Here is a 19,868-nt window from a genome sequence, read left to right as displayed (position 1 = left end):
ATCAAGCTTCTGCAAGATCAAGCTTCGCCACCTTAGAAGGATATCTTTGGCTGAGTTTTCCCTATTCTGGTCACCGGATGGGGAAAATCCAACAGACAGAGTAGGTATCAGGTTCCCTTGCCTGAAATGCCCTTCCCCCTCTGCCTTAGTTCAGGTGAATGGAACAAAACACTGGACTGAGGGGCTTATAAACACCAGACTTTTCCTTCGTGCAGTTCTGGGGCTCCCTGAGGTCTCTTTCATAAGGTCACCACCTTCATTCTTGAGGGTGGTGCCAATCACCTCCCAAAGGCCCCACCTCCTATTACCATCAGGCTAGGAATCAGGTTTCAACACCTGAATTGGGGTGAGGGTGGGGGGTACCTGCATTCCTGGAAAATCCTTCCCTGGCTTTCTGTCCCCAGACTCCTCTCTTTACCTCTTTTGATGGAGCCTTTTCTGGCCACTGCTCTTTTCAACATCGTCTTCCCTCTTCCCAGCAAGGCCCAAGCTGTGTCTTCTTCATTTCAGGGCCCCCTGCCCAGGAGCTCACAGGCTCCCATTCTGTACAAGGCGTGAGTACAGAAGAAGGCAGGGCAATGGTTTCGGGGTGGGGGCGGCTGAGTTTAGGGGCTGTGGCAGGAGGCTGGTTACTGAGATCTCAGGATGTCCCTGTTTTTCCCTGATTTCTCCAGGCAGACAAATTTTTTTTTTTTCAGACAGATAGAAGGGAAAAACCAATTAAGCCCAATTACTTTGAAGAATTCTCATTGTTTCCATTATCTGCTCCCTCTACGTCCCCCTTCAAATAAAATAGGAAAAAAGACCATGAAGATAGACGATCTGGTGCTCCTAGGCTCGGGGAGCTGCTGTGTCTGCTGAGACTGAGGCTCGCTGTGGCCGCGGTCCAGCAAGCAGAGCCTCTCCGGGGACTCACGATTGCTGGGGTCATTACAAGCGGTTTTGCAGAGCACAAGCAAGCTTCAATTATTGTTCTCATGCCTGACAAGAGGCATCGTAGAAGCTGGGAAATACAGATTGGGACGTGCCTAAGAGACACCCACCAGCATCAGGCTCTGAAATGGGGTTTTTGCTGTGGAACGTCCAGCCAAGGAGCTAGAACTGCCCCGGCGTGTGTGTTCAATCCGGGGGGGGGGGGGGCCCTTCCTGTGTATGTCGATGGAGCTTCTTAATGACCCTCCTTCTCAACTCATTCCTAACTACAGTATACCGTCCTTGGCCATGGGGGGAAACCACAAAATGACTCTCAGGTTCCTCTGCCTTTTTGTAAGTCCAGACCCCATTGACGATGGCCACGGGGAGGGAGAGTGAGCACCAGGGACAGGCCTTGGGTCTTGCTGAGCGTCCCTCCTGGGCAGAGGGGTGGCCACCTGAAGGGAGCAGTTTTCAAGCTAATACTACACCTTCTCGTTTGCTTTCACTAGCTGCGTGGTAAGTCTTTCTTTTACTGGCTTTCGGAGGAAGTGCAGTGATCTGATCTGCATATATTTGTCCTTGGCATGCTAGTAGAGACCAGCCTTCCCTTCCCCTTGCTCCTTTGTCCATTCTCTCACTCTTCCCTGAGCCGCCGGGTTCCTTTCCCAGGGCTGCCATAACTAATTACTTGCGAACTCGATGAACTTCAAGCAGTAGACGTTTATTTATACTCTCATCGTTCTGGGGGCCAGAAGTCTAAAGTCCAGGAGTCAGCAGGGCCATCCCATCCTCGCTGTCTGTGTAGACTCTAAGGGAGGATCCCTCCTCGCCTCTTCCCAGCTTCTGGTGGCTTCCAGCAACCTTGGCGTTCCTTGGCTTGCAGATGCATGACCCCGATCTCTTGCTTCTGTCTTCACATGGCCTTCTCCCCTGTGCATCTCATGTTCTTACAAGGACACGCTCTTTGAATTTAGGGCCCAATCTGTTCCAGCATGACCTCATCTTTATTACATCTGCAAAGACCCTGTTTTCAAATAAGGTGACATTTGAAGCTCCAGATGGACATGAATTGTGGGGAAGGGGGGACCCTCTACAGCCGTTATTCATTAAAAAGCTTAGCATGTGCCTGGCACCACACCATCTGCCGGGAGTATGTTAGTGTGCAAATATGGACCGGGCCCTGCCCTCGCAGGACTTACAGGCTGGTGGGGAAGACAGTGACTGTGTCATCACGCTCACATCCAGCTGAGAGCTGGAGCCTCTCTTCTCCAGCCTGCGTTCCCACCTGTGCCAGCCAGGTGTCTTCATCTTCACCACTGCCAGGCCTCCACTTCTTGTACACGTCAGCGTGTGTCCCATCCTGTCGCCCTTGCCCCCAGCCCCTCCCTGTCCCACGGTAGTGCACACCTCTGATTTCCTTGGGACTGATCACTGAGCCATGCACAGATCACCTTCAGGATGCAATGGGCCTTCACCCCAGCAGAAGGAGATCACCCGTGGTTCTGGCCCACATTGGAATTCCCGCCGCTCAGGCCACCTCATTGGCCTTCAGCCTTCGTTCTCATAAATCTGCAAGGGGAAAGCTTTCTCTCCACTTTGCTTGAACTCTGCTTTTCCAATTTTCTCGGCATTGCTGATAACCTGATGGATTCTCTTTGGTGCTGTGACCTTTTGCAGCACAATCCTGCTGGGGGCCAACATGCTTGCTTTCTCTAACAGGCACAGACACTGGGGTGATATTTTGAAACTCGGATTCAGCTTAGGAAAACAAAGATGCTAAGAACGAGGACTGCCCCTCCTGCACTATGGCTGGTGGACGCCAGACCCTTTAATTGCTGCTGTTCTATAATTAGTGTCCACTGTCTTGGCAGTAACTTAGGAACGCCTGGAAGCATGGATTTTGTTGTTTATTGTTATTGCATTAATGACTGCAGATTCTGATAAGGCTCTGACTAAATAATCGCTCCCAGTTACTTACCACCATCTTCTCTGCCCTGGAGGGCTGTACCTGCCTCCTCCCTCACCCTCTGTCCCTACCCTCCCACCGCCAGTTCTCTGCCCAGCTGCCAGAGTGACCCCAGAAGAATGCAAACTAGATTGCACCTCGCCATATGCTTCCAGGTTCTTAGCGTCAGGCTCCTGGCTGCTCCTCTGGCCACATCTGCAGTCACCCTGCCCTCTGTCCTTTCTCCTACCTCATCAGGCCATGTGGGTCCTCAAACATGCCCAGCACCTGCCTTCCAAGAGCCTTTAAGCTTGTGCTTCGCTCTGGCCATCCACAGGGCTTGTTCCTCTCTCACAGACTTCTCTGCCTCATATGACCTGCTAGGGAGGTGAAACTGGTCTCAAAAACCATCTTGGACCACCCTCTCTCCATCTCCCTGCCCCGCTGTGCCTCCCCAACTGTGCTCGCAGTGCAGAGGCCCATTATATGCACCGTCCTTGGTTGCCAGCTTCCCTCCTGGACTCAGTCCCACGAGAGCTTGGGATATCTCTGTTTTGCCTGCCACCACCGTCCCCATGCCAGACCCTGGCTTCTCCGTGAGGTTCCACTCTCCTCTTCTCAAATTAGAATTTGACACGAAGGACATGGGATTTAAGGAAAAAAAAAAAAAAAAGCTAGGTGGTTGTGGTTGTGTGAGGATGAGAAAGGCAAGCAGAATTCAGGGTCTGGTCCGGTTCTGGAGGCCCATTGCACGGGGCTCCATGAAGCACAGCAGGCTCATGTCTGCCTCGTGGTCACCGTGTTTCTGTTTCTCATGTTGGGCTTTGTAGAAAGCCATTAGAGTACCTGGAGAAGCCAGAGAGAGTGCAGCCCACTTACTGGGGCTGGCGGGGCTCAGGAAAAGTGGCTTTCACTTGGATGGTTCTGGACACTCAGCACATCAGTTCAGCTTGGGCCCCCGCGTAACACACGAAATGTCGCCTCCTGCCCTGGCAAGAAACCTGTCTGCTTTCTCTTGGCAGTCACTTGCCTAGGTGTTGAGCAGCTGCCGTGGAGGAGAGTGCTAGGCCTAGAATCAGGTCTGGGTTCTTGACCTGGCTCTACAGAAGAGAAAAGGGAACAAGGAGGGTGTAGTGTAGTGTGTGTGTGTGTGTGTGTGTGTGTGCGTGCATGCACGTGTGTGCATGTATTTACACAAATATGAGCACACAGCCATATGTGGGTATGTGTACACATGTAGGCATTTATGCATGTGCATGCCTGAGTACAGAGGTGTGTATAATGTGTGCATGCATTGCACACATGTGCACGTGGTACGCACCTGTATGCAGATGTGTGTTCGTGAACATTACCTACATGTATGTGGGTACACATGTTCATATGTGAATTTTTATGGGTATGTGTATGCATGTGCATGTATGTGTGCATTTGTGTGTGCACAGCAGTGTGTACCCATGCATATATGTTTGTGTGTATGAATGTGTGTGGATGTGTATATTGGTGTATATACTTGTGTGTGTGTGTGTGTGTGTGTGTGTGTGTGTGTGTTCGTTCCTTCTTGGCCAAGCTCAAGGGCTTTCCAGTGAAATCAAATCCCTGCCTCTAAGCCAGCACAGATTTTTGCTGTATTTTTCACTGGGATTCTTGGGTTTGGCTCGGGTAAAGGGAGGAGCCCACTAACTTATTCCTCCCCTCTTTTGGGGACCACTTTGGGGCTGTCCGAAAATGCTAACACGAACGACAAAACATTTCTTCCCGAACAACAGTGGTATAACAAGGAGTGGCCTCCCTGGAGACCTGAACTGTCCTGATCAATTCTGGGCCTGCAAGATGGGGTGCTTCAGCCCTTCAGAAACTGCCCCCCCTCGCCATGTCCCCACTTTTTTTGGAGGCTGCCAGTTGACAGCAGACATTTCCTTTGTGGCTACGAGCTTAGTTGTCTTTCCACCATCTGTCCACTGGAGCTGGTGTCACTAAGGTGACTTCTTAATTGCTAAATGCAACGGATGCTTTTCAGCACATTGTTAGACTTTCTGCTGCATTTGATTCACTTGGCTATTCTTTTTCTTTCTCATAAAATTCTCGGTCCTTGGTTTTACGGGTACTATTTTTTCTTGCTCTCCACTAACCCCCCCCCCCCCGCCCCCTGCCCACCTCTGCTCTGTTTCTCCACAGTGTCCTGTACTTCTTTGGACCCTATTCCTCCCATCTGTCCCTTAAATATTGCTTTCAACCTCCACCCCCACCCCTCGGGCTCCATCCTCTGCCCTCTTCTCTTGGGTAATCTTTCTCATGCCAGATGCTTCATCTGCTCTGAGCACACATTCACGTCCAGCTCTGTTGCCAGCCCACACTTCTCATTGAGTGCCACATGCACGTTTCCACCTGCCTGTCAGGCATCCCTAGGACGCCAGTCTCTCCCATCAAACTCAGCTTGTTCAAAGCAGAGCTCACCAGCTGCCCCAAACCCATTGCTTCCCTGGTGTTTGCTCTACATTTATGCCACCAACATTCACCTGTTTGCCTCAAGCCTGAAACAGTTGGCTCTTCTAGACCAGTACCGTTCAGTAGAACTTTGCGTGTTGATCGATGAGCTCTCTGACTGCACTATCCACTATGGGAGCCACTAACCACATGTGACTACCGAGCACTCAGTTGTGCCCGGTGTGACTCATCGAACTATAATGTCACTTAGTTTTAATGACTTTATATTTAAGTAGCTGCATGCAGCTGGTGATTCCCATACCAGACAGTTCAGTGCAGATGACTTCCTGTTCCTCACTCTCCTCACTGGGATTCCCTCAGTTCAGGCCTCTGGCTTCTCTCCCAGGAATGGTCCAGTAGCTTCCAAGATGGTGTCCATGGCCTGATCCTTTCCAAATATGTGTTCTTGGAGCAGGCTTTCAAGGCATCGTCTCCCCAGTGAACCCCTTCCTTCTCTGCTCCTACAAACAGACAGACCTGAGCCCTTTCCTTTCTGTGTCTTTTTTTCCTATTTCTGTTATTACAATTAATGATTGTGTTATAAATTTTATTTTATCTTTTTAAAGATTTATTTATTTATTTTAGAGAGAAAGGGTGTGCAAGTAGGGGGAGAGGTAGAGGGAGAGAAAGAATCTCAAGCAGACTCCCAGTTGAGTGCAGAGCCTGATGCAGGGCTCAATCTCACAACCCTGAGATCATGAGCCAGAATCAAGAGTCAGTTCCCCAATGAACTGAGCCATCCACAACACGATTGTGTTATTGATTTTAAAAATACAGCTGTGCCCCCTCTATAAACTCTTCATGAAGGAGCAGCTTGGTGTTGATACATCTTCTGGCGTCCTGTGTGGGGCATAGCACTAATAAACGTTCACTGTGCAAGCAAAGGAGTCATATGGATTGTGCCCAAATGTGCTCCTTTGGCTTTGGGTTACACTTTATCCTTCCAATAATTTGTGGTAAAAATTCCATCTCCTGAAAAATCATGTAACTTGAAAACTTAGTTTTCATAGTCCCAGAAAATAAGTTCAATTCACTGTTGATTTTAAGGTACCGAATCATAAGGACGCCTGGGTGGCTCAGTGGTTGAACACCTGCCTTTGGCTCTGGGCGTGATCCTGGAGTCCCAGGATCGAGTCCCACATCGGGCTCCCTGCAGGGAGCCTGCTTCTCCCTCTGCCTGTGTCTCTGCCTCTCTCTCTGAGTCTCTCATGAATAAATAAATAAAATCTTTAAAAAAAAAGATACTGAATCATACATACACACTAAAAAACTTTTTTCTTTTAATCTTTAATAGGGCTTTGGGATTATGTGCACTTTATTAAGCACTAGTAGCACTAATTCTTTCCAAAAAAATAGCAATTTGTGTATGATCTATATTAGCAATTTTCACTTAACTACAGTGTTTGGTTAAGTAAAACAGCCCTTTCCAACCATTCTTCACAGAGAAAGAGGTTTTCTTTTGTTTTTTTAAGGATTTTATTTATCCATGAGAAACACAGAGAGAGAGGTAGAGACACAGGCAGAGGGAGAAGCAGGCTCCCTGCAGGGAGCCTGATGTGGGACTGGATCCCGGGACCCCAGGATCATGAGCCCAAGGCAGACGCCCAACCACTGAGCCACCCAACCACTGAGCCACCCAGGTGCCCCCACAGAGAAAGAGTTTATTGAACATCCTTGACTGGGTTTTGCAGAAGATGATGTTTACATGAAACTTTCTTTCCTCCAACTCAAAGCAGCCGTGGTGAGAGGGACACAGACTCAGAGGAAAAGAAAGTCGTGAACGGAAGGAGGAAAACAGAAGGGGAGGATTTGCCATGGATGGGGGGGCCGCTGGCCACTTATGTGCTTCACTGCTCTTCAGAGGACGGGTGGAAAGGGCTCTTCTGGGTGGAAACAGCATGCAAAGAGATGTCTTTAGTCCACGTGGGCAGTTTTCAGGCCAGGTTGTGGCACTGTTCTTCTCTCTGTGCACTAAGGTCTCAGGATTGTGTTTCTGAGCTGGGTCCCCTCCATCCCATGGGGGGCAGTCAGCTTTCCCTGCTGTCCGCTCAGTCCTTCACCTGCCCACCTCTTTCCCCACTGCTGTCAGCTGTGTTTACCTCGAAACAGCCAAGGAAACAGTCTTCTGTTTTTATATTTATTTTTTAAAGATTTTACTGATTTATTTGAGAGAGAGAGAGTGTGTGTGAAAAAGAGAACACGAGCACGGGGGAGTGGCAGAGGGAGAGGGAGAGGGAGAGGGAGAAGCAGACTCTTCGCTGAGCAGGGAGCCCGGCCCAGGGCTCGATCCCAGGACCCTGAGATCATGACCTGAGCTGAAGGCAGACCCTTCACCCCCCAGGTTCCCCAGTCTGTTTCTAGTCAGTTAAACAAAGATATAGATGTTTGTTCAAGCACAGTGCTAGGTTCCAGGGAAGCGGTGGCCCGTACGATAGACACGGTCTCCCATTTACTGTACTCCCCAGATCTGTGCCTGTGGCCAATGGGATCAAGCCCAAATCCTAGCTTTGCTCCGGAGGCCTTCCTAAGCTACCTTCACCCTTCACCCCAGATGCTTGTCCAACAGCCCCGCCCCACACACTACATGGGGACTGTCCTCTCTGCTGTGTAGGTTTTAGTCATTCTTCAAGACTCAGTTTAACTCTCTTCTCTCTATGAGGCTTTTCTGACTCCTTCGGGCTGAGGCATAGCTGCTTCTTCTAGATTTGATATCCCCCACTCCCCCACCCCCCCCATCCTGTATTACTAGCATTGGTTATTTTGTGTTGGACTTCATGAATTCTCCTATTGATCTCACTGCTTGGTTCTTCAAGTTCAAATGCTGTGTCATATCTGTCTTCGTGTGCCTGAAACAGTGCCTGGGAATGTGGCAGGTGTTCTGGACATATCTAAAAAGAGAACAGTATATTTATTGGGGTTGCACATGCCCTGTCACCTAAGAGAGCTCAATTTCCATCTCTCTACTGTGCCATGACTTAATCCAGCCGCATTTCTGTCTTTTGGCCCCTTCTCCTTCCTGGCAGCCCATTAGAGTAGTGGCATCAACCTAGAACTGCGGCTTTTTAAAGTTAATCTCTCTCTTTCTCTCTTTTTAAACATTTTATTTATTTTAGAGAGAGAGATACCAAGTGAGAGGGGCAGAGGGTGAGGGGGAGAGAGAGGACCCCAAGCAGACTCCCTGCTGAGTGCAGAGCTTTATCCCAGCACCCCAAGATCATGACCTGAGCCAAAACCAAGAGTCAGACACTCAACCGACTGTGTCACTCAGGTGACCCTAAAGTTAATGTCTTTTAACCATGGTTTTTCTCATGTGTGTGCATTGTGGGTTTTGACACTCCCTTCCTCAGCCCCTTGTACCCATTATTCTTCCTACATAAGATTCTCAAGCAATCTAGCAGGAATGAGATTCAAAGAACCAACTGTATAGCCTAGCTAGCCAAGGAGCTTACTTCTTCTCAATTGAGCTGCTGTAGTCCTCACACTTTCATTCAATAGTATTGGTTTCTTTTTCCTTTTTATCCTCTAATTTTTTTGCGGGGAGGTGGTGGGGAAGATGGGTAGAGGGTATTGTTGTCTTAGAACTTTGTATAAATGATCATTTTGACAAAGGCACAAAAGCCCTCATTCTGATTGGCACCATATTTGAAATCAAAGTCACAGCTATCATTATGAAGACCTCATTTCCTGGTGATTGATTGAACATAATTGCTTCTTGGAGAACTTACCCCTGAAAAACCCATCGATGCTGGCAAGGAGCAACAAGCTACACTCATTCCTCTCCCTCCCGCCAGCTCATCTCTTGGATCCAACGAGGCCATTAGTTGGAGGAGGCAGTTTGGTGAGCAGTGGCCAAGAAATCTCCCAGAACGGTGTCACGCTGAGCTCTTTCTAACTCCAAAAATCGTGTGTGAACCAGCCGATGTGCATGGTTTGTGGACGAATTTCTTCTGCACTGTGTGTCATCTCACCTAGAATCTGCGGAAATTTATAGCATCTTTTATCCCTGGAACTAAGAGATTCAATTTAGTCTGATGCTCACTTAGACAAGATAGGAAAAAAATCACCCCAAATCAATGGGGAAATCAGTGCCTCAATCTGGAAGGAGCAGTGCCATATTATTAAACTATTTCTCTTCTTCCTTTTACCACGGGAAGATGAATATCTCACTTTTTTTCTCCACCTAAGACTCTGAAGAGAAAGAGATTCTATATTTTTCTCTGTCACCTATGCTGGTCTCCCAATAACGTTCATAATTTAAAAAGAAAATTATGAATGTCTTCCCTTGTCTTGCCATGGAAGCTCATTTCATCCTGTGCAGTCCTTGCTAAGAATCAAGACTCTTGTCTCTACGTTGGTCCTTCAAAACATTTGTTCAACAAATCCTTATTGAGCACCTACTGTATGCCTTCCTGTCTAAGGTGAGCCTCCTTCTCTCAGACCTTCTTGCCACAGAGCCAAGAGGCAGAGTTCATACCCCTCTTCTTTTCACTCTTAATTAAAAGCCCTTCCAGGGCATCTGGGTGGCTCAGTCAGCTCAGGTCATGATCTTGGGGTCCTGGAATCGAGCCCCATCTAGGGCTCGCTGCTCAATGAGGAGTCTGTTTCTCCCTCTCCTTCTGCCCCTCCCACCCCATCCCCAGTTGTGCTCTGTCTCACTCTCTCTCAAAGTGATAACTAAAATACATATTTTTTAAAAAGCCCTTCCTCTTTGAGGCTCATGTTGTCTGCCTTTAGCATTCTTGTTTTGGTGACACGCAAGCTAACAGCTGTAACAGTCAGTCCCTAAAGACCCAGGAGAGGGGCACCTGGGTGGCTTAGTGGTTGAGCATCTACCTTTGGCTTGGATCATGATCCTGGGGTCCTGGGATACAGTCCTACATCGGGCTCCCCAGAGGGAGCCTGCTTCTCCCTCTGCCTATGTCTCTGCCTCTCTCTGTGTCTCTCATGAATAAATGAATAAAATCTTAAAAAAAAAATAGCCCCAGGAGAGGATCATCTCTTGCTTGGGCAACAGTCCCATTTAGGTGAGTTGGGGAGGGGAGTTCTGCTCCGTCCCTGCCCCATGCTCCTCGCTGTGTTCTGATCCCCAGACTTTGGTCACCTGGCAGCTGCCACGATCTTGAAGGTCTCCACTAGATCCTCTGCATCTGGCCTGCAGACATGGAAGGAGCATAGCGAGGAGGATTTTGTGAGAGGATTTTTTAGGTGCCAAGTATAGAAATGTCACATCTCTCTTCTGCCCACATTCTGTGGGCCAAATCGAGTCACAGGGCCCACCTAAGTGCCAGCAATGCTGGGAAGTATGTCCACCTGTTTGTCCAGGTGGGAGAAGAGAGGGAATTTGATGAACACAGAGCAGCACCCACCTCCCCTACTGCTGTCAGCTTCCACGTGGACAGTTCTAGATGCTCCCCTCATGGTGCTCCCTCATGGTCACTCCCTGAGCCTTTCTCAGCTCAGACTTGCGCTTCAGTATCCTGTCATTTGCCCTGAGCATCCACCTTCCTCCAGAGATCTCTGTTGGGGGCATGTTCTCATGGTCCTCACTCCTTCCCTTCCTTCTCTGCTCCCCGACTTGAGCTCCCGGGGCTGCTGAGAGTGATCACACACAAGCACGGGCATAAGTGCCATTCGAGATTCTAGCTCGCCCACCCAGACTGGCCCTCCAGGCTTGGCCAGCTCTTTCTGTCATGGATTTGGTGATCATCTAAAGATCCACCAGACCCCATGAAGTCCTTTCTCAACCTTCATCCCCCTGATTCTTCAGCCAACAGCTTAGTAATAGGCAGTCAGGCAAGGGTACCCTCCTCTTCCTGCTGCACTCACTCCAAACTTACCTGTTTGCTACCTGCCCCCTTTATATCACTCCCAGAAGATGGGGTGTTCTGCTCCCACAACTCAGGGTCAATTCTTTTTCTTTTGGCCTTGTCTTCTTCCCCTCCCTCCTTTTCCCATCAACTACCTCCTGTCCTCTGTTTCCCCTCCTCTCCTGGCTCTTTCCATCAGTCCACACACACTCTTGTGTCATTTTATCTTGACCAGAAAGGTCTTCCCTTCACCCTGCTCCCTGCATCTAGCTATCACCCACTTTCTTGTCTCCTCTTTCTAGCGAAACTTCTGAAAGGAGACGTTCACATGCACTGTTTTCTTTTCTTTGCCTCCAGTCACCTCCTGACAAGCGAATCCTAAATATCAAATCCACTGGGAAATTGTGTCACTGGACTGACATCCCAGTACCTCTGCAATGGTGAGCCTCTGCTTCTTCTCAAAACGTTCTTCTCCTTGCTTGTGGAATACTTCCTGGTTCTTGGCCCTCCCTGTAGGTGTCTGTCAACAAGATTAGGGTTGCCCCTTCTTGTCTTTCATTGACAGCTTCTTTTCCTTTTGCCCACATTCACTCCGGGGGCCCTCATCCAGGCTCGAGGTTCTATGTAGAACTGGATCACCAAGTCAGGCTTGGTTTCACAGATGCAAGAATCAAATGTCCCCTCCCAGTGACTATCTTACTTGCTTGTCCAATAGCCACTTATATGGATTGGACCTAAAACAGAATACCCGACCTCCCTTTTCCCTAACCTTAGCCTTCTCTGCCTCCTTCATTCCTCACATTGGGAAGAACGTGATGGAGCCATACCTACTCAGCCTCTCAGGCAAGAAACCTCAACATCATTGATCTCTCCTCCTTTTTTCTAATCCCACAAAGCCACTTAATCACCATGTCCTGCTGATTGTGCTTCATAAAGATTTCTCGAATCCTTACTCCAACTGGCCTAGGTTGAATCCCTCATTATAGCTTGTGTGGACCACTCCAACAGCCTCCTTATGCACCTCCCTGCTTCCAGTCTCACCTCACTTCTCACCCACCTGAGTCTGTGCATTTACCTGCTTTTAGCCCTTCATTGGGTTGGAGTCTGTTGCTCTCTACTGTCACCCAAGGATACAACCTGCAGTTACCTGGTGCAGATGAAATGCACTCCTCTAGGATGAATCAGAACATATTAGAACTGTCCTGGTGCCGTGCTGTGCAAGTGGGTCCTTGTAGCTCAGGATAAAATTAGTAGTGACAACATCATATGTGGATTATGAAAGAGCCGAACTTTTAAATCACTTAGATGAAAGTAAAAAAAGTACTTTTTCAACTGTTGTTGAAATTGTTTGATGACTCAAGAAGCCTGTCTTGGGAATGCAGCAACACTGGTGTCAAAAGACCCACAGATGAAATGTGAGAATGAGCAAAGGCAGCATCCCTAAGTTAATATATTATTGTATATGATTTAAAAAAACACGCATGAAGACTAAGTTAATGGATTCAATAGTACCAATAGACATGTGACTATCCCATCCATACCTGCAACTTCAAAAGCTGTTATGTTCAGTTGGCCGGTTGCTTCCTTTTTGTTGGGAAAATGGAGACTGGCCCTATATTCAGAGTTAGTGCAGATCTGGGAGATATTCATTTATTTAAATATTTTGTTTATTGGAATTTTGTTTGTTGGGCCTCCTCTTGACTGTATTTGAGGTCAATGGCGCCCATGCCTCAGTGACTGTACCTGGTTACTCCCCAACGCTTACCTTGGGTAAAACAAGCTTAGAACTGATTAGGTGGGCAAAGTGATATTGTAGCATGGGACTCTGAAAAGATCATGCCTGGTAAGATGTTTAGAAGCTTCACTGTTTGGGCCAGCGGAGGTTTGAGAAGACCTTTTGAAAGACCTCTTGTTCCTAAATCCAAGTCAACAAGCAAGCACTGACCCTATCTGTTGGCAATGTAGGACTGATGTGTTTGGGTTGTATTAGGTGGCTTTGTTCACATCTGTGAAAATGCCTGGGTTAAAAGTTAGCAAGTCAGAGGTCTGTACTGTCCTTCTTCTAGCAGTGCGGTAAGATACCAAAGGAAAGGAAAGCATATTTTAGACCTTCGAGTCCCTTGTAATTTAATGGAGCCCAAAATGTAGAATAAAAAAGAGTTTTAGTCTCAGAATCTGGAGAGGAGTGTAAAAGTCCCCCATCCCACGCACATCCTCATGTCGATGTCCATAGAATAATGATTCAGTCCTGACTTGTATGATTCTAGCAAGAATTTTCCAGTCCTTCACAAAAGCAAAAAAAAAAAAAAAAAAAAAACCAAAACCACATATTTTTAGAAGCCATGATTTGAATGCAAGAGAAATACGGTTTCCAAGACAGGACGAGAGCCATTAGGGAAAGTTTCATTTCTGAGTTCCCACCGGCAACAGGCAAGAGGTGGGGGAAATCATTTTTTTCACAAATGTATTCCTATTTAGGGTTTAGGTTTGTACCGAGTGAGGACTGAAAGAACAAATGGGAGCAGAGATCTGCTGAGGAGAGTTGGTATTTTTAATGAGGTTTTTTCCCTCCCCCTTTCTATATTTGCTGCCGTCCAGGCAAGCATGTACACAAATAGCCACAATTTGTAAATTGTTCCTGACATATTTTCTGCTCTTTGAATTCCCTGAGTGCCTGCAACATAATTAGAAAGAAGCAATCTTTTACATCAGTAATAGGAAAAAGGACATGGTTTCGGCATGCAAATAAGATGTTACCTAAACAGAAAATTATAGATGCAACAGCGACTGTTCTCGTCATGGAGACGGGATGGGAGCTGTTGACGGCAGTGGGAACTGCTCCTGGCTCTGCACGCTGACATTTCCCTCTGCTGCTCTGAGCCACCTACTGCTTACACAAGCACAGGGAAGATGGTGCAGAAGAAAGAGCAGGAAGACAGAGCCCTCCAGAGAGATGCACACAGCCTCCATGGAGGTTTCCTTTTGCGGGTTGGAGGCTCTGGATTTGAAAATGAGAGTTTTTGATGTGCTTCCTCTGCTCTTTTGCAGAGTCCCCCTTCTGATGCAGACACAAGAGCTAGACACACTTCATAAGGGATACAACCCCTAACTTTAGTGGATGGATGGATGGATGGATGGATGGATGGATGGATGGGTGGATGGATGGATGGATGGATGGATGGATGGATTGATTGATTCATCTACTCAGTGAGCATCTGTTTGATGCTGTCCTAAGCTTTGGGGCTACATCAGTATACTGAAAAAAGAGAAAGGACTTATATCTAGTGGGGGATGATGGGGTAGGTGATTTTCTCTAGTTCTATGGTGGGGGTGGAGGAATAAAGCAGAATAGTAGGATGGAAGTGTGACTCGGTTGTTTTTTAGGTAAGGCCGTTAGGGAAGGCCTCTGTAGCTTTTGGGAAGAAGGTACTATTAGAATGTCTTTGGAGAGGATATTCTGGTGAGTGGGAGCATCCTCCTTAAAGAAAGCATCAGTGAGAGGTCCTGGAGCTGGGAAGTGCATGATGTCTTTGAGGGGCAGCCAGGACACCAGTGTGATTGAGGGGAACACAGAGAACAGGCAGCCAGCATGGTGGATAGGCCTCGGACCACTGGGGCCCTCAGATTTCATTCAGAGCATGTTAGGAAGGCATCGGGAGGTTTCGATCAGAGGCGTTACATGAGTTGACTCAAGTTATACAGTACTGATGTCGTGGCCATGTGGGAACTAGAGGGCAAAGGTGGAAAACAGGTTACCAGTTGGGAGAGTATGTTTGTAGTGGAGAGAGAGAGTCACTCTGACCCAGGAAATAGTAATGGAGTTGAATGTTGAACTGATGGGATTTGCTGACGGGTGAGGCTGTGAGGGAAGGAGAAGGACCAGGGAAGACTCCTAGGCTTTTTGGATTGAGTGACTGGGTGAATGGCTGGAGAAGAACAAGTTTGGGGTGGGAGGAATTGGGAGTTTTGTATCGGAGATGACTCTTAACACACCCACATAGCACTATTGAACAGCAGAGGGAGCCATGACTTGTTAGTTCATAGAGATGTCTGGGCCGGAGATGTAAATTTGGGAATGATTAAAGCTGTGGGGTTGGCTGAGATCACCTCAGGAGTGGGGGTAGGTGGGAGGGAGGGAAGGCTGGAGACTGAGAACCAGAGACCTCTATTCAGAAGTCACCAAGTTGAGAAGAGTCCAGCAGAGGAGACTGATGAAGAGCAGCCAGGGAGGGCATAGTAATGCCAGGAGGGGTCCTGTCCTGGAAGCCCAGTGAGGAGTGTTCAGAAAGGATGGACTGTGGACCATGTGAAATGCTGAGAGGATAAGCAAGATGTAGTCTGGGCCACCACCATTGGGTTGGGCCAAAAAGAGACCAGTGGTGACCCTGACAAGAGCAGTCTCAATGGAATGGTGGAGATGAAGGGCTGGTTGGAGAAGGTCAAAGAAAGAAGGAGAGATTGGCAAGTGAAGACAGAATATAGAAGGTTCTGCTGAGGAGTTTTTGTTATAAAAGGGGAGTGGACAGAGGGATAGAGTGGTGTGTGAGTGGCTGTGACATCTTTGGCAGGATTTATTTTTAAGAGGGACATATTATGGAAGGTGTATGCTCATAGACATAATCCAGTAGAGAGGGAGAAATTGATGACGTGGGGGAATGAATGGAGCAATGTGGCTGGCTAGGTGAGAGGAGATGGGATAGGAGTGAGGATGGCCGGCCGTTTCCCAGGACAGAAGGCAGAGCAGATGGTGTGGACACCTGAACACGGGTGCACTTGGTAGTGACAAGCTGAGGAATATTTCTTCCCATTTCTCAGGGAAGTCAGAAATAAAAAGAATGTCAACTGGGAGGAAGGAAGATTGGAGGACCGAAGAGAAAGAAGGTATGCAGTCTATCCACTTTGGAAGTGGTAGCATGTCTTCTCAAGGGGGCTGTGGGAGAAATTCCAGGCAGCCCAAAGAGATTTCGAACCAGACCAGGCAGCATGCTGTTATGTTTTTCTCCAGCCACCTTCAGCTCTTGGGGAACAGGTGCAGAGAAGGTGGAGGGTTGACGTCACTGAGGCATGTGTGTAGGTGTGTGCCAGAGGGTGGTTGCGATACAGGACTACTGCTGGATGAGGAGGGAGGTGAAGACACAAGGTGAGCGTTGGAAGCAAAATGGTGGTTGGACCAATAGAGGAGAGATGCCAGTGGGACCAAATAATTCTTGGATGGAGGGTTCAAAAGAATAGAGCTGGAAATACAGAACACAAGTGGTGGCCATCTGGGATGCCTCAACTTGACATTTTGGAGGTAGTTCCTTTTTTCAGCACTACCCTTGGGGTTAGTTGGCTAAAACAGTGTGTAGGACAAGTTCATTGGAGGTGAGGACGGAAGTACCAAATAGGAGACTGAAGCCAAAGTGTTGGATGGTTTTTCTACATGAACCAGGAATGCTGGCATCGTTAATTATGGGTTGAATATGGTTCTTCTATCTTTAGAGAATGGAGGAAGGGTCTAGGTGGGAACTCAGTGATTGCAAGAGGTGACTTCTTAGTCAACAGCAGGAGAGGAGCATAAAAGGTACTAGCACAGTTGATGCTGGCTTTGAAAGAGGTTCATAGCTGCACGGACGGACCCAGGGCTCACGCTGAATAAATAGGAAATTTGAGTATGCAGGAAGCGTGGGTATGTCGGGGTCCACGGCAAGCTGTTTGAGCTGAAGGTGGTGAGGGAGCAGGAGCTAAAGAATTGGGGGTCTCAAAGTATAGGTAAAACCTAGAAGTTGATTTTACAATCTGGAGCTAGCCCCCAGGAAATCTATTTCAATAACCTACAAGTATCATCAGGCGTCCTTGAGACAATTGGATAAGAATTGCTGTGTTTCGAAGGCACTCTTGAAACACACACAGAAAATCATTTACGTGCTATAGTACTTCTGTCGTAGGCTTTTTAAGGTGATGACAAACCTGGAAAAAGTCTCCTTCTATAGCAAGAAAGATGTTTTAATGATTACTTTTTTTTAAAATCATGTATTTAGTGATGAGTCCTACTAGTGACAATTTTCTCTTTGCAGCTGTGCTCTAGAATCTCTCTCCAGTTAAAAACATTTTATTGTTATTTTGACTGGAATTATATTAAAGCTATTAATTTGAAAAGAATTAGTAGCTTAGCGGCTTACAACCTTTCTGCTCAAGAATACAGAATGCCTCTTCTTCATCTACTTTGTATTTTATATATTTCTGTTTGCCCTGGGTTTTCCTTTTTTGTTGTAGTTGCTTTTAGGGATTTTATTTATTTATTCATGACTGACATACAGATGGAGGCAGAGACATTGGCAGAGGGAGAAGCAGGCTCCCTCCATGGAGCCTGATGTAGGACTTGATCCCAGGACTCCAGGATCACGACCTGAGCTGAAGGCAGATACTCAACCACTGAGCCACCTAGGTGCCCCTCCAGTTTCCCTTTTTATGAAAACTCACTGTTTCAGAGGGACTCCAGAACTTTCCTGCTTACATATCTGCCCCGTAATGGGGAGGGTGGTGGTGGGGGGTGGTGATCATTAAGATACTGAATGTGATCTTTTAGCCCAGAAAGCTACTTGACAAATCTAAAGCAAAAGGTTGCACAGGCAAATTAACGGAGTGTCTGTTTCTTCACATTTAACACTGAACAGAACTGAGAGTGGATTATCCGCTTCCAGGTAGCGGGGCTTGCTGCAGCTTTGTGCATGAGGCTAGCTTTAAAACAAAAGGCTTCTGAGCACAGCCTCGTCCTTCATTAGATGCAGAACAGGGTGGCTGGAAATAATGCTCTGAGGATTTACTGTCTGAGACACAATTGAAAGTAATTCTCTGTTCCTGCAAGTGTCTCAGTAACCGTCCAACAGGACAGGGACTGGTGCCTCACTGGGCCACCGGCAGTGACGTGCTGCTTTGTACAGCCAGACCGTGGGGGCCACCAGCCGGCTCAGGGCACTGGGGTCCGGTTATAATAGGTTCTCCGTAACCTGGACAGAGTCAGCTCAAAGACCAGTCCCTGCCTGGGCCCAGACTGGAGGTCACAGTTCAGTCTTTGAGCTGTGATAGAATTTCCTTCCCTCCCAAATAAGGAGGGGTGGGGGCATGTACAATAGCCATCTTCATGGCTCTCCGCTGGGCAAGGTCCTTTAGACGAGGTCAGGGCACATTTCTGTTGTCCGTTTCTCCCTTTACAACTTGCGGATGGTGATCATTTCCCAGCCAAACCTCAGGAACTATGGTCCTCCCTCACCCTGAATCAGTCCCATGGTCCAGGAAAACAGAGACTTGAACCTGAAATGCCTACCTTGTAACTAACTGGCTCCCACATTCATGAAATTTTGAAAAGCTTCCATTTTAACAATGCCCAAGCATCAGCTTTGCACCATTTACACATCACCTGGGAAGCACATGCCTCAACTGGCTTAGTCGTCAAGAAGCTGCCATTCTGGGTTATCTCTGATTTTCATCCAGATTCATGGCAACAGCTCTCTGTGGCTTTATAGAAGATTCGAAGAGGATGCAGTATCGAGCAAACAGCTGGCACAGACAGCTGTGATACCATCCAGGCCTGCGAGCCCATGCAGACTCAAGTATGCACCCGTTAATAGCGGACGCAGGAGTCCGTAGTTACTAGAGGAGCGCTCCACGTAGAACACAGCCCTTGCCCGCGTTTTGTGCGGTGTTTACTCACATACACCCCAGCTTCCGTGGATCCAGTCTGCCCAAGTGACGCGTGGCACAGCGACGGATCCTCCGTGATGAAACCTTTATCCTTAAGTGAGTAATTCCGCTTCAAATCTTCTGCCTCAAGCAGCCTGTGAAGTCTTTCATTAGGAAAAGCGGTCGACCCAATCCTGCTGAAGTCAGACATTATTTCCTGCCAGTGGTGACAGCTCCAGATCAAACTCAGACAACTAGATTAAATGATTGCAGTAAGTGACTTGAATAAATGAAACAGCAGAGCAGGCCAGCTTAAAAACACATCCACATAGAGCTGCGACTCCCGAGTCAGGCCCGGGGCAGTCAAAGAAAATATGAGCAGAGCAGTAAAATGAGCGACGTGTTATGTCATCCTCAGAGTTCAGAAATGTCTTTCTGATCACAGCACTTGGGTTTTCTGGGCTTCTCCTTTCTTCCTGTCTCTTGACTTGTGGGTATAGGTAGTGTGTCTCTTAAAGGAGTTGAAACAGCAGCTGTTTTGATCACTTCCTTAGACTGTATACCCTAAGGTGCTCAGAAAATTTATTATTGTTATTATTATTGACCGTAGCGACCCCCTTGACCCAATGTCCGGGGGTGGAGAAATAAAACAGACTACTACATCCTAGCCAACAGCTTCTTATTTAGTGGGAACTAGGGGGGAACAGGTAAGCATGATCCGAGGTTGCGGGAGAGAAGCCAGTTCTGCAGCCTGGGTGGCAAAGTGCACACACATTTATTTGGGCACCTGGGATGTTTTCACATGTACCAGAGCAGGTGTTAGGAGATTAGGGGCCTCTCTCGTTGTGAAGACAATACAGAAGGCATCTTCTTGCCATTCCCCACTTACAAATTTTTTGAATCAACAACAGATTTTTGTCATATCTCCCCAAAGTGGTCCGTGGAATGCCAGCTCCGTGAGATACTCATTAAAAGAATACAAGGAGAGGGCAGCCTGGGTGGCTCAGCGGTTTAGAGCTGCCTTGGGCCCAGGGCATGATCCTGGAGTCCCGGGA

The 19,868-nt window shown here is 47.7% G+C and overlaps 1 protein-coding gene across 12 annotated transcripts in view; it reads left to right on the top strand.

Annotated features, from left to right (window-relative positions):
- The window catches only part of SLC39A11 (solute carrier family 39 member 11), a 358,069-nt gene that overhangs the window by 158,400 nt on the left and 179,801 nt on the right, over nt 1–19,868 (top strand). The window lies entirely within an intron of this gene.

The sequence above is a fragment of the Canis lupus genome, chromosome 16, assembly GCF_048164855.1.
Source record: "Canis lupus baileyi chromosome 16, mCanLup2.hap1, whole genome shotgun sequence".
NCBI classification, from domain to species: domain Eukaryota; kingdom Metazoa; phylum Chordata; class Mammalia; order Carnivora; family Canidae; genus Canis; species Canis lupus.
This window is presented reverse-complemented; position numbering and strand designations above follow the sequence as displayed.